General features: G+C 49.7%; 1 long non-coding RNA gene across 1 annotated transcript; it reads right to left on the bottom strand.

Moving 5' to 3' along the window:
- Window positions 1-10,039: 10,039 nt before the first annotated feature.
- Window positions 10,040-13,153, bottom strand: LOC122459521. The gene is made up of 2 exons (XR_006280276.1): window positions 12,726-13,153; window positions 10,040-12,154 (listed from the first exon to the last, which is right to left on the bottom strand). It is a non-coding gene; the product is annotated as an uncharacterized LOC122459521 (long non-coding RNA).
- Window positions 13,154-14,839: the final 1,686 nt, after the last annotated feature.

Raw genomic sequence — 14,839 nt, 5'->3', positions numbered from 1 at the left:
GCACTTGGTGGCAGTGTGTTGTAGTGCTGCTTCTAAGGAGTGGTTCTCAAACTTCTGTACTCATGACCCCTTTCACATAGCAAGCCTGGGTCCGACACCCCCCCCTTATAAATTAAAAACATTTTAAAATATATTTAACACCATTGTAAATGCTGGGGGTAAAGCAGGGTTTGAGATGGAGGCTGACAGCTCGTGATCCCCCCCATATAATAACCTTGTGACCCCCTGAGGGGTCATGACCCCCAGTTTGAGAACCACTGTTCTAAGGTGTCCTGCTGCTGCTTCGTTCTGTGACAATGCATTTGCCAGCTTCTCTATACCCAGTCTCACAGAGGACCTGGGGCAGCCACCTGCCTTAGATTTCTCCCAAACCCAGTGTGATGAAGAGTATCAACCATGCACTGGCCCAGCAAGGGTTAACCATGCACTTTGGGCCCAGGAGGACATGCCCCCATGGCACACGCCCTTGCTGGGATGCTCCAGTTGGAAGCAGTAAATGGAGGTGGCTCAGCTGAGTCTGAGCTGACTGAGGAGGAGAATGGACGCACATTCCAGGCTCCTGCCAGGGAACTGTTGGAGCTCCAGCACACTGAGGCTGAACAGGCTGAATCCAGGGCAGGATCCCATTCGAGAAGGGAGATGGAAGGCCACTAACTCCGGAGGAACTGCAGGATCTGGAAGCAAGGATAAGAAGCAGCTCAGGGAACATGTTAATGGAGCGAGAGACCTAAGCCTGAAGACAGGACTACAGGTTCCATATTGGGACTCAGTAGAATAGGTCTTCCCTTCCCCCCCTTCCCTCTGGCCGCTAGGCCCCACTGCTCCAAGGCAGCTCTCTAATCTCCGACAGCTAGGCCTCACTACCTCGACTGCAAGGGGCCACATTCACCAAAGGGGGACATTCTCCCCGCTTTGCCTCCCCCAACAGCCTGAAATCTCGCCACACATGGTAGAGAATGTGGGCAATGGCTAGGACCTGCTAAGAGATCCAGACGGGGAAGAGATCCAGATCATGGAGCCCCTCCAACCAATACAGAGACAGAGAAACTTTTGAAATGGCTGGTGGTGAGCCAACAGCACCAAGGGGCTCAACAACAACAGCAGGCCCAGCTGCTGCAACAAATAGCCACTCGGCAGCAAATGAAAAAGGCGCAACATCAGGAATAGCAACAAGAGTTGGTCCGGGAGCTAGCAGCGCAACAACAAACACAGCAGGAGCGCCTAGTCCAGCAGATATTGGGGGGAGGGGTAGCTCAGTGGTTTGAGCATTGGTCTGCTAAACCCAGGGTTGTGAGCTCAATCCCTGAGGGGGCCATTTAGGAATCTGGGGCAAAAATTGGGGATTGGTCCTGCTTTGAGCAGGGGGTTGGACTAGATGACCTCCTGAGGTCCCTTCCAACCCTGATATTCTATGATAAGATGGTTGTGCCCTATCTGACCAGACCAGCACAGATCACCTACCAGAATTTAGACCCCTCCAAGAGGCACTGGATTAGCCACCTTCACCTCAGGGTATCTTGGACCACCCCAGCATTAGCCCCAAGACCTACCAGCAATGATTCCACCAGGAAAGGTACCCTGCCTTCGCAACCTGACGCAAGGGGGCGTAGCTCAACACTCAGACTTCTGCTGGCAATGGCTAGGCCTCAAGAAGTTAACCAGGCCCAAGCAGCTTAGACTGTTGTATTGGAGCAGTTCACCAAGATCCTCTCCACCAGTGGAAGAGAGTGGGTGCAGCATCACTGCCTGGTGACCCTCTCAGAAGCAGTGTCCTTGATTGGAGGACTTCCTGACCACTGAGGGGCCCAAATAGTGGACTCCTAAACTGGGGTGTCCCGGGGATAGAAATGGACAACCAGGGGAGGGCGGGCCAGGTCCAAGAGTGGGAGTCTGCTGCACATTTGAATAAACCCAGACAATGGACGGCTTCCCCAGTTCTCCTCCTCATAGCACTTGCCCCCACAGTGATCCTGTTGGCAAGCCTGGTTTCAGCATTTCAGGGCTGCCAGGCAGGGGCTGTAGGGGCAGGTGCTATAAGTGCCATCAGAAGGAGAACTTAAGGCAGGAGTGCCCCTTTATGGATTGCAGCTATGGCCAGGTGTTGGTAGTTGGCTGCCAGGCCCAGAAAAAGGGCCCATCTAAGGTCCTGGTCCCCCCTGTGAGTCGACAGCCCTGGTCGACTCGGAGTGCAGTCATACATTAAACTGGTGCAGCCTGGTGGAGTCCCTGGAACCAGGGAGGGCTCCTGTCCATTTATAATGTATCCATGGGGATGTGTAACCATATCTTACTGTTATGGTGCAGCTCAAGGCAGGGGGCCATGAGGAAATGTATCAGGTCAGCCTGGCCATGAAGCTGGCATACCCAGCGATCTTAGGGTATGACTGACAATGGTTCTGGGAGGTCCTCTGTGAATGGGGTGACAGACTCCCAGCAGTGAGGGACCCAGACCCAGAGGGGAGGGGGCTCCTGGGTCATGAGGAACCCAAAGGGCCAGGGAAGGCCCATCTGGCCAGTCAGAGATGCCTGAACCATACTCTGCCAGGGCTGGGGCTCTAGATAAAGTTGGACCCAAGTGGCTGACAGATGACGCAGACTTCTTGAGGGAGCAGAGGGAAGATCCAACTTAAGCTGGACCTGGGAGCAAGTAGCCAACCTCGAACAGGAGGGAGGTACTGACCCACTTTCCCCAGAAGCCCTTTTGAAGTCCATGATGACCATCTGTACCATGTGGTAAAGGACCCCTGGACTTGAGAAGAACTCCAACAACTACTTATCCCCTGGAGATTTTGATGTGATCTACTCCATTTGGCCCACTTGGTGCCCTGGGCTGGGCACCTGGGCCAGGAGAAGACCTTGCAACAGGTGGCGCTGCTATTTTTTTGGCTCAGCATCCACAAGGAGATGCAGGATTTTTGCTCCTCATGCTCCAAGTGTCAGAGGGCTGGCTCAAGAGGGGTACTGAAAGTGCCCCAATGCCACTCCCAGTGTTCTGGGTGTCTTTCAAAAGAATCAGCATGGATATGGTAGGACCCAGGGAGGAGAGCGAGTTAGGGTTCCGCTACATCCTTGTAGTACTTGATTATCCCAAAGCCATCCCCCTGTGCACAGTCACAGTATTCTCCATAGCACCTAACTCCTTAAGATCTTTGCCAGGGTCAGGATATTGTGGGAGATCCTAACCAAAAGAAGGAATAACATGACATCCAAGTTAAAGGCAGAATTTTGCCAACTGCTGAACATCTGGGCCCTCAAAACATTGGTATATCACCCACAAACTGACGGCCTGTTGGAAAGGTTCAATCAGACCCTGAAAGTGATGCTGAAGAAGTTTGTGGACAATGACCTGTGACATTGAGACAAGCTGCTACCTGCCCTGTTTGTTCACAGTGTAGGAGGTTCCCCCAGACCTCTACAGACTTCTCCTCATTCAAGCTTCTCTATGGTAGGCAACTCTGGGGATCATGGGAGACATGGGATCAGGGGAAATGTGGGAAGAGCAAGAGTCTACGGTCACAAGGTCAGTTCCCTACACTCTGCAGCTGCAGGAATGCCTCAAGAGATTCGATGAATTTGTCCAGGAGAATGTATAACAGGCACAGTGAACTCAGGAGCTCCAGTATAACTGGGGCACCAAACTACAGACCTTTGAACCTGGGGGGGGGGGACCGGGTTCTGCTTTTATTACTGTCGTCCAAGTCCAGACTATTTGCCAAGTGGCAGGGGCCATTTGACATTGTTCTCAGGGTAGACCAGCTGACTATGAAATCCATTTGCCTAGGCAATGCCGGGACATCCAGGCATACCACATCAACTTCCTAAAGATCTGGAAGGCCCAAGAAACCTGCTAATCACCTCTTAACTGCTGGAGCTGGGGCCAAGGGCCATAGGGCTGCCTGACCCAATGCCCATCTCGCTCAGACCAGGGCTCATCCGGGGACAACTACAGCTGATCCAGTTCTTAAAGTGGTGGTGTCCCATCCCAGGCGCACAGGCATGACCTATCAGTCCAGGACAGAAAGTTTGAAACTACCACTGTCCCCTGCTCTAGAAGATGTGGGAACTGGTACGGAAGGAGCTCGAAGGAATGCTGGCAGTGGGGGTCAGGGAGGAGTCTGAGAGTGAGTGGCAGAGCCCCCTTGTCCTGGTCCCAAATCCTGACAGGACAATAAGGTTCTGCATAGATTTCCAGAAGGTCAATACCATTTCACGTTTCAGTGTGTACCAATGCCTATGTGGATGAGCTGCTCAAGCGGTTAGAGAGTACTAAATTTATATCCACATTGAACTTGACCAAAGGTTACTGGAAGATACCCAGGTGTCCGAGGAGAAAAAACGGTTACCTATTTAAGTGTTCATCTTTTGAGATGTGGTGCTCATGTCCATTCCATTCTCAGTGTGTGTGCACCCATGTGCACTGCCGCTGGAGATTTCTGCCTTAGTGTTACCTGTAGGGTTGGCTGTGGCGCCCCCTTGAGCGCCATGCTCATGCGCTCGTATATAGGCACCACCGACCCTATGTCCTCTCAGTTCCTTCTTGCCGGCAACTCTAACAGAGGGGTAGGAGGGCAGGTAATGGACTGGATATGAGCAACACATCTCGAAGAACAACAGTTACGAAAGGTAGATAATTGTTTCTTCTTTGAGTGCTTGCTCATGTTGATTCCATTCTAGGTGACGCTCACAAGCATTATCAATGGAGGTGGGGTCAGAGTTCACAGACTAGCGGCTTGCAGTACTGCTCTACCAAAGCCAGCATCATCCCAGCTTGCTGGGGAAGTGCATAATGGGAAATCAGTGTTTAGATGGACGATCAGGCAGCCACCCTACAGATTATCCTTATCCTGGATAGGCACTTAAGCTAGGAAAGCTGCTGAAGAGGCTTGCATCCTGGTTGAGTGGGCAGTGACAGTTGCCAGAGGTGGCACCTGTGCCCGATCATAGCAGCAACAAATGCAGGCAGTGATCCAAGAAGAAATTCTTTGAGTGGACACTGGACAACCTTTCATCCTGTCGGCCACCGCGATGAACAATCGCTTTGATTTGCGGAATGGCTTGATCGTTTCAATGTAAAAGGCTAGCACCCTCCTGACGTCTAGGGAATGCAACCTACACTCCTCCAACTTATGCGGCTTTGGAAGACAGGTAAGTAAATGTCCTGGCCCGTATGAAACTGAAACTACCTTGGGAAGGAAAGCCGGGTGAGTCCACAGCTGGACCTTGTCTTTGTAAAAGACCGCATAGGGTAGTTCTGAAGTAAGTGCCCTAATATTGGAGACCCGGTGAGTAGATGTTCTTGCAACCAAGAACAAGACTTTCCAGGAAAGGAGAAGGAAAGAGCAGGAAGCCAGATGCTCAAAGGGAGGCCCCGTGAGCCGCAACTGCACAATTCAGGTCCCACCGAGGGACACGTTTCCTGATGTGCAGGTAGAGGCGCTCGAAGCCTTGGAGAAACTGGGCAGGCCTGTCTTGGGTGAAGACCAACCTACCCTCGAGCGGCTGATGGAAGGCTGAAATAGTGTCCAAGTGGATCTTGATAGATGAAAGGGACATGCCTGGGAGCTTGAGATGCAGAAGGTAGTCCAGGATTAACTGCAATGAGGCCCACTCAGGCCGAATGCCTTTATCTAGGATCCAACAAGCAAACCATTTCCATTTGGCCAGGTAGGTCGCTCTCATGGAGGGCTTTCTGCTGCCCACCAGGACCTTTTGGACACCAGCTGAGTACTGCTGCTCCGCCGCATTTATCCATGCAGCAGTCAAGCTGTCAGGTGCAGCGCCACCACGTTCGAATGCAGAAGACTGCTGTGGTTTTGGGACAGCAGGTCTGGCCTGAGCAGTAGCTGTAAGAGGACAGCCACAGAGAGGTCCCGAAGCATGCTGAACCAGTGCTGGTGTGGCCAAGCTGGTTCTATGAAGATCACCTTCACCTTGTCCTGCTTGATCTTCATGAGGACGCTGTGAATTAAAGGCACTGGGGGAAAGGCATATAACAGAGCGCCCAACCACAGGAGTAGAAAAGCATCCAATAGGGAGCTTCTCTTGATTTCCCCCGAATCCAGCAGAAAACATTTTGTGGCATTTTCTGTTCTGCCTGGATGTGAACAGGTCCACCTGGGGAGTCCTCCACCTCTGGAAGATGACCACTTCTGGATTGAGGGACCACTCATGGTGAAATGAGAAGGTCCTGCTGAGGCGATCTGCCAAAACGTTCCTGGCCCCGGGTAGATGTGCAGCTGTACACAGAAGACCCAGAGCCTGAAAGCTTCTTGCAAAGGTCAGACAATCTGGCTCTGCCTTGCTTGTCGATATAGGACATAGCTGGTGTATTGTCCAACACGGCCTGGAACACCCTACTATTTTATGTGAGGTAGAAAGGCTTAGCAGGTCTGATGAACCTCTCTGAGCTCCCTGATGTTGATGTGTAGGGAGCAATCATGACTCAATCAACAGCCTTGCGTGCTGAGATCACCCAGGTGGGCTCCCCACCCCAGGTTCAAGGCATCAGAGATGAGGAGGGTCACTGACCGGGGACAGAGCCGCAAAGGGAACTCTTCCCTTTTCCCCTCCCCCCCCCCCCGCCCCAACACCAGTGTAGGATTCTGCCACCAGATGACTGATGACAGTACATGGTCCGGGACCCTAACCACCCAGTCCATGCTCTGTCTATTGGGTACATAGACCAAAGCCAGCCATACCTGCAGGAACCTGAGACTGAGTCATGCGTGTTGGGCCACGTTAGTGCATGCCGCCATGTGACACAATAATCACAGGCATGCGAGAGGTTGGGCTTGCATGCATGAGATGAGGTCCGCCATGGCTTGGAACCAAGCCTCAGGGAGGAAGGCTCTGGCCTGAGCAGAGTTGAGGACCACTCCAATGAACTCTGTGTTGCACTGGACTTAAGGTCAACTTTTTTCTTATTTATTAACAGCCCCAGATCGTGACAGGTGGAACAAACCAGATTAAGATGCTGCCGCACCTGATCCCGAGACCAACTCTTTATTAGCTGGTCATTGAAGTAAGGCTAAATTTGAACACCCCGGTGCCTCAGGTAAGCAGCCACAGGTGCTGTGCACTTCATGAAGTCTCTCGGGGCTGACAAGAGACTGAATGGCAATGCTGTGAATTGGAAATGGCACTGGCCCAGCCTAAAACGAAGGAAACACCTGTGCCCCGGAAAAAAGAATGTGGAAATATGCGTCCTTTAAGTCGAGGGTGGCGTACCACAATCCCAGACCCAGGAAGGGGATGATGGAGGCCAGGGAGACCATGCAAAACTTCAAATTCTTGAGAGACTTGTTGAAATGACATAGATCCAAGATGGGTCTGAGGCCCCTTTTCACTTTTGGGATCAGGAAGTAGCAGGAGTACATGTCTCAAGGGACCTCCTCCACTGCTCCCCAGCACAGGAGGTTCTCGACATCTTGGACAGAGTTGCTCGTGAGAAGGGTCCCTGAAGTAGGACAGGGAGGGACAGTTGGTCATGAACTGCAGGGTGTAACCTGAGGATGTTGCTTTGAGCACCCTACAGTCTAAGGTCAGCCAAGACAAGGCCGACCAGAACAGGCGAAGTCGGTTGAGGAAAGAGTGGGAAGGTGGATCCTGGGAGGAAGAAATGACATACTTTGGGTATATGGTGGGAAAGGGCCAGGCATGCCCCTTGGTGGACAAGGTACAAGCCCTGAGAGACTGCCCCATCCTTATGACCAAGAAGCAGGTAAGGCAGTTCCTCGGGCTAGTAGGGTACTATTGATGCTTCGTACCAGTTTTCACCATCCTAGCTGTCCTCCTTTTGGACCTCATGAAGAACTTTCGGCCACAGAGTGGTCCCAGGACTGCGAGAAAGCCTTCCAGACTCTGAAGGAATGGCTAAGCCAGGAGCCAGTCCTGTTTCGTGCTGACTTTGCAAGGACAGAACCCTCTTGGGGGGGCATTTGACCCTACATGTCCCCCCTACACCTTGCCTTTGCCTGCTTCTCTTCAATATTCATTGAGACCCCTGGGAGAGACAGTGAAATGCAATGGAGTTAGCTGCCAATGGTATGCTGATAACACTCAACTATATATCTCATTCTTAACTGATGCAACTATCACCACTACTAATATGTCAGAATGCCTACAGGATATTAGCTCTTGGTTGTAGAACAGCTGGCTCAAGCTGAACCAAGGCAAGACTGAAGTAATGCTGGTTGGAAAGGGGAAGCACTTCAAAGAGCTGGCCATGATGTTGTGTCCACCTCTTATCAAAATTATACAGCCTCCATTTCTCAGAGTGTCCAAAGCCTCAGTCATAGAATCCTAGGACTGGAAAGGATTTTGAGAAGTCATCTAGTCTAGTTCCTTGCACTCATGTCTGACTCACTCATCATTAAGATTGGATGACCAGGTAGTATCAATTTCCAAAAATGCCGCCTTTCACTTCCAGTTTGCTAGGAAACTTTGTCCCTTCCTCTCAAAGGTGACCTGGCCACAGTAATCCATGCATTTGTCAGCTGCAGAGTGGATTACTGTAAATCACTGTAGCTGCAGCTGAATGACAAGACAATGCACAGGGTCCATCTGGTATAGAATATGGTTGCCTACCTTTACAGTGGCTCAGGTCACCATGAGCACATCAGACCACAGGGAGGTGGAAAACAAAGTGGGCAATGTCTGCACTGAGTAGCAACCACTTAAGGTAGCTTTACCTACTAACACAGCCTCCAGATTGCTTCACAAGGGAATGGAAATCATGCTTAAATCCAGACCTGTGGGTGCTACATAAGGCAAAGTGTGAATCCTCTCCCTCCGACCATCTGTCAAAGATGGAGGGGGGGAGGAGTGAATAAGGGCTTGGCTACTCTTGCGAGTTACAGCGCAATAAAGGAGCCCCAGGCACACTAACTCACTACCCGTCCACACTGGCAAGGCACATAAAGCGCTCTGACTCCATGGCTATAGCACTGCTGGTACTCCACCTCAGTGAGTGGAATAACGTTTGCTGCGCCTTGGCTACAACACCCAGGTGTCAATGTGAACGAGGTGTTGCATTACTGAGCTCTGATCAGCCTCTGGAGATGTCCCATAATCCCCTTAAGTCAAGTGGCCACTCTTGTCATTTGTTTTTTGAATCGCTGTAGGAATGCGGATGTGCCCTTTCAAAGCTCTTTCTGGCAGCCGGCATGCTTATCTGCTCTGATACAAAGCAACCATTACTGTGGAATGCTGTGTGTGAGAGGGGCGGGGGGGAAGAGGGGTCTGCTGCTGTCTGAACTTACAAGACAGCATGCTGACATGCTCTCAGCCCCCCCCAAAACCTGCTCTCTCTCTTCTCCCACATACACACAACACACTCCCTGTCACACTCCACCCCCCCAATTTGAAAAGCACATTGCAGTCACTTGCATGCTGGGATAGCTGCCCATAATGCACCACTCCCAATTCCGCTGCAAGTGCCGCAAATGTAGCCACGCCAGTGTGCTTGAAGCTGTCAGTGTGGACACATTGCCGCCTTTCTCTACTACACTCTACGAAGGCTAGTTTAACTCAAAGCGCTCTACATCTGCAAGTGTAGCCATGCCCTAAGTTATCTGGGACTATAGGAACATTTTGGACAAATGAAAAAGTTCCTCATTTTAAACAGTTCTCCCCTCCATCATCCAACAGAGTCAGCATAAATTAAAGCTGCCTGTAGCAGGTTTAATTTAGATTCTAGCTAGGGAGTCTAACATAATGGTACCAACTCCTCTCTTTTTTGCCTTTTCTCCTTTCTCTTTCACTCCCCATTTTTAAAGGCTAAACAGTTTTTAAAAGTGGAAGGAAAAAACCCTGAAGACTGGCCTTTCTATGTCCAAAGGAATACCCTACGCATTTATACGTATTAGACAATTTTAAACACTTAGGCAATTTTATAGTGCAATGTTACTTTTGAATATACATCATTAGGTAAAATATTTGAAATAAAGCCAAAGGTAGGAGGAAAAGGCATTTAAGTGTAGTATGCCCATGTTTTGCTTTTCAGAGATGTGTTTAATGATGTCTCCAGCAGACCAGCTTCATCCATTTTCCAAACATTCACTTGTTTATTTCAAGAATAGTCTGAATTATAAACAGGCATTAAATCATCTCCAAGCCCTAATACATTGTAATGAAGTACTGTAAACCATGTAGTATGTTGGTTTAAACAAAGTAATCAAAAAGCAACATAACCATTTTCTTCTAGTTCTTCCTGGCTCACTGACTTGTTTTGTCTGTTAAAAGAAAAGTTCTTTTTCCTTGTAAATGTCAAGGTCAATCAGAGGTCAAGATTGTGTTTTTGAGCTATGGTTCCTTTCAGGTTATTGGCTTTGTTTAATGGCTGAAAGGAACCATCCATTTCAGTGTATAATACAGTGCTTTAAAGAGCAAGGACATGGATGTAAGCCTATTAAATACAAAACAAACATGAACAAATAAAGGTTTGACAAACCCACAGAAGTCATTCCTCCTCCCTCTCTCCTGCTAACACAGCACTGGGCTACTTAATGGATCCTGTTGTGCCTATGTACATTGGGAAATTTGCCTAACTGGTTTTCAGCTAAGCTTATTTTAAAGATGGTTAGAAACACAGCAAAGACCTACTTTTAGGCAGCCTGACCTGTTTTTACTGAATGGGTCTGTAGCAGTTGACACAGACACAGAGGATAACTGTGAGACTTGGGTGAAATGCAGGAAATGGTGTATGAGTATAGATGCAGCCAGAGGACCTTATAGGTAAAGAGAGATACTAAATGAGGACAAAGAACTGAAGCAGATGTACAGATTCAAGAATGACGGAGACATGTCTGAAATGGTGAAAAAATAAAATTGTTTTACTGGCAGCATTTTGGATGGGAATAGAGAGGGGAAACTAGAAAGCTGGATTTTGCAGTAGTCAGGTTAAGAGGTGACTGGAGCGTTCTGTAGCTTCCAGAGCTGGGTACAAATGCTGAGATTCTGATTTATTTGTTTGTTTGTTTTTTACAAAATCAGGATACTTATGATCAGCTTGACAAAGATGTGTGTGTATGGGACTGCATATTCTTACCTAGAGACAAAATAACAGTTTTTTTTTAAGGTGGTCCAAAAGAATATAATTAGAATGGGAAGAAATAGAGCAAAGAAAATGTAAGATGCATATTAGTAAAAACATCCATAATGTGGAGGGGGTCTATTACCATGCACCGTGCAAAAGTCTACAAAGGGAAATGGTGGAACCTCATTGTTTGGATCATTAAAATCAGACTTGTGCGTGTGTGTCAGGATCTCTAATGGCCAAACACCTCTTTGGGGGCCACTACACATAGCAGGTAAAGAATATTTAAGACAGTCTCAAAGTCCAATAAATGTATAATATCTGAGATTCATAAAACTATTGTAAAATATCTAAGGCAAAGGGGAAACAAATGTCAAGATTATTCTTTCAATCCTAAATATCCTGTTTCCTGACAAGTGAAAGATGCCATCTTGTAGTGCTTCAGTAAGAGCACTTGAGCAGAGTGGACTTACCATTGGTAAAAGGAGGTGAGCTGAGGAGAGAGAGTAGACAGCAATTAATTACAATGCAGTGAAGAAGCAAACTGAATGCATGCAGGAGCTGCAAATGTGAACACTGAACTAGACATACATACATTTGAATACAATAAACATTACTGAAGTGGGAATGGGAAGCCTAGTGACCCACATTACTCAAACTGTGAAACAGTCTTACAAAAAACCAAACAGAAAAAGTTTCCAACCTATCAAGTAGCAAGGTCCAAGAGAGTAAAGTAAAGACATCTGGATTTTCAAGTGTGGAACAATCCAACATCTTTGGATTGCCTAGCTGTGAAGAAAGGGAAAACATAGGATCATCACTAGGAAATATATCTCGATGTAGGTGTGATTCTGAATGGAACCACTGTACTTAAGGGGAGTTTTGGCAAATATTTCAATGGAAATGGTCTCTAACAATGCAATATTTGAACAGCAGAGGATGTATAATGGAACAAACCTACAGACCTGTTATGTTCAGTCTCAGAGCTGAGCATATTTCACAAAAGTGGAAAAAAAAAAAAGGCCACAATTAATACTTAGGGGTTAAGGAAGTGAAAACAACCCACAATCTCCATGCTGGGGATTTCCCCAGCTATATAGAGCCAACTAGCTTCTACACCTCCCTCCCCCCAGCTCCTGGTATATGGGGTGATGTGCATTATGCTCCAATTATTCCCCAGCTGGCATATGCAGGGCCAGATTAACCTTTTGTGGGTCTGGCACCAAACATATTTGTGGGCCCCCATGGGATCAATGGAGCACAGCATGGGGAGGTTGGTCCCCAGAGTGAGGGGCCAGCCAGGGGCAATTGGGCATGGCATAGCAGGTGTGGCTCCACGCAGCCCAGTGCAAGGGCACTATATACAAACCGGCAGTTGCTATATGCACACTGGCCCACCCAGCCTTGTGCTGCTAGTGTGCCTCTTCCCCGCAGGGTTGGGCCACACAGTGCCCAGCTCCCTATGCCCAGCATCCCCCAGAACCGCTATGCCCAGCAACCCCCCCCACAAGAAATGCACAGCACCCTGCACACCACCACCTCTGCCCAGCATTGCCCACACAGAGCCGCACCACTACCGCCCAATGCACTTCCCCACAGCCCCACCACCACAACTACACAGCACTCCACTCAGATCCCCCACTGCCCAGCATCAGAATACACAGACCTCCTGCACTACCCCTCAAAAGACCCCCCACTGCCTAGCACCCAAAACACACAAACCTCCTCCACTGCCCAGCAGCCACACCACCTCACAGCCCAACACCACCCCCAAAGATCCCTCAGAGACCCACTCCCTCACACCCTGTCCCTCGGCCACACTCACCAGCCCTGCTGGGAGGTGACTGCATCTGCCAGGCTGAGCTGGCAGTGCGGCCGGGGCCAGTACAGTGCTGGGGCGGGCAATCGCTCCGGCCTCTCGGGAGTGGCACGATCAGCTAGGCCAGGTTCTGCCCTCACCCCAGCTGGGCTCCCTCAGGACTCACTTGCCTGGAAGTGGGGTGACCATACATCCCCTTTTGGCTGGGATAGTTCCCTTTTTAAGCTCTGTCCCAGCCATCCTGACTTTTTTTGAGAAAAACAGGCATTTGTCCCGTTTGCTCTTGCCAACTAATCAGTTGGCAAGAGCAAATGAACAAATGCCCAGTTTACCAAAAATGTCGGGTGTGCCCCCTGAGTGGAGTGTGGAGGAACATGTATGTGGGGTTGGCGACGCAAGGTATCAGGTAGCAGGGCTTGGGGGGGTCAGGCCCACCCCCGGGCAGCATGGAGCTGGTGGGGGTTGGGGGCCAGCCCCTGGCAGCAGTATGGGGAGCGTCAGCCCCAGCACCTGGCAGTGGTGTGGGGAGCTCGGGGGGGAGGGAGTATGTTAGCCCCAGCTCCTGGCAGCGGTGTGGGTAGCTGGGGTGGAGGAGGGGTCAGCCCCAGTTCCAGCATTGGTGTGAAGAGCTTGGGGGTGGGGTCAGCCCTGGCCACAGCATGTGGAGCTCAGGAAGGGGAGGAGGAGTCAGTCCCCCTGGTGCGGAGCTGTGGTGGGAGATCAGCAGCCACAGGCAGGCAGCACCAGGCTCCAGCTCTCTCAGCCTCAGCTGTGACCAAGAGGCAGAGAGGAGCCAGAGGGCAGAGAGGACCCTCGGTGGGCCTGCGACCCAACAGGAGCGAGCGCTGGGCAGGGACTGGGGTGGAGAAGAGCTACCAGGCCTCGGAGTGCAGCCCAAGCGGAGCAGGCTGGGCTGGGCCAAGGCCCCTTCGGAGCCTGGGCCCAGTGCCATGCCGCCACTGGTGCCATTGTAAACCTGGTTTTGGGCGTATGATACGGTCCCTTGGAAACCACAGAATTTCTTCTATTATGTCTGTTTTCTCCTTTTCAGCCCTACTCCAACTTAGCTCTCAGTCCCTTCCCTGGGAACTCCAAGGCCAATCATCCTGGTCATGCTTATCTGGCTATACCTACAACTGCTGCCAATTAGATTCTGCTACCTAGTCTCCCCTATCACAAGGCCATTTCCCAGGCAGCTACTTGCATGCCTGCACACAAACATGCACACTAATCCTTTGTCTCACTTCCTATTCCTAATCCCTAGTGTCCTTGGATGGATGTGCCCTCTACAAGCTAGATGTTGATCTGGGACCCTCCCCCTCCCAGGATGACCTGTGATCCAAATGTTTCCATCCAGGAGGGGCATCCAATAATAAGCAAGTTCATAGTAGAATACATTTTCACTTTGCTAACAATCAGGAAGTGGTCAGTGTCACAATCAGCACTGTGGAATGTTTAAGTGTTCTGCACTAAGGGTAGGTCTTTCCTCCTGATGATAACAAGGTCTAATTGGTGCCAGTAGCCTGATCGTGGATGTCACTGTGACACTTCGTGGTGATCTTTTCCTGTAAAATATGAATTGGTAATATATATAAAGTAAATAAAGTAATTCTAGACATCATTCCTGACATCAGGTCTTGTACTCAAACTCTACTATCCAACCAATTTTTGTGCCATTTGGGTGAGAAAGAGAGAGACAGAGAGAGAGAGAAAAATGAAAACCATTTAAATGGTGCTTCTCCTTTTCCCTACTATTGTTATGACCTGGGTGAAACCTTGCTATGGGTTGAGTTAAAATCTCATACAGACTGATGTGTGAACACACCCTTCTCTCAAGATAGTTGTAAGAAACACTTAAGGGGCAACTCCTAAAACAAAGTCTAGAGTCTTCCCAGAAACTAGCACCAGGTGGGTAGAGGGACTTCAGGTTGCTAAATGGCTTAAAGTAAGTGACTTTTGGGCTTACCTTTGAAGATTGGGTGGTT

Source organism: Dermochelys coriacea, chromosome 3, assembly GCF_009764565.3.
Source record: "Dermochelys coriacea isolate rDerCor1 chromosome 3, rDerCor1.pri.v4, whole genome shotgun sequence".
Taxonomy (NCBI): domain Eukaryota; kingdom Metazoa; phylum Chordata; order Testudines; family Dermochelyidae; genus Dermochelys; species Dermochelys coriacea.
Note: the sequence above shows the minus strand (reverse complement) of the source record. Positions and strands in the feature narration are given on the sequence as shown.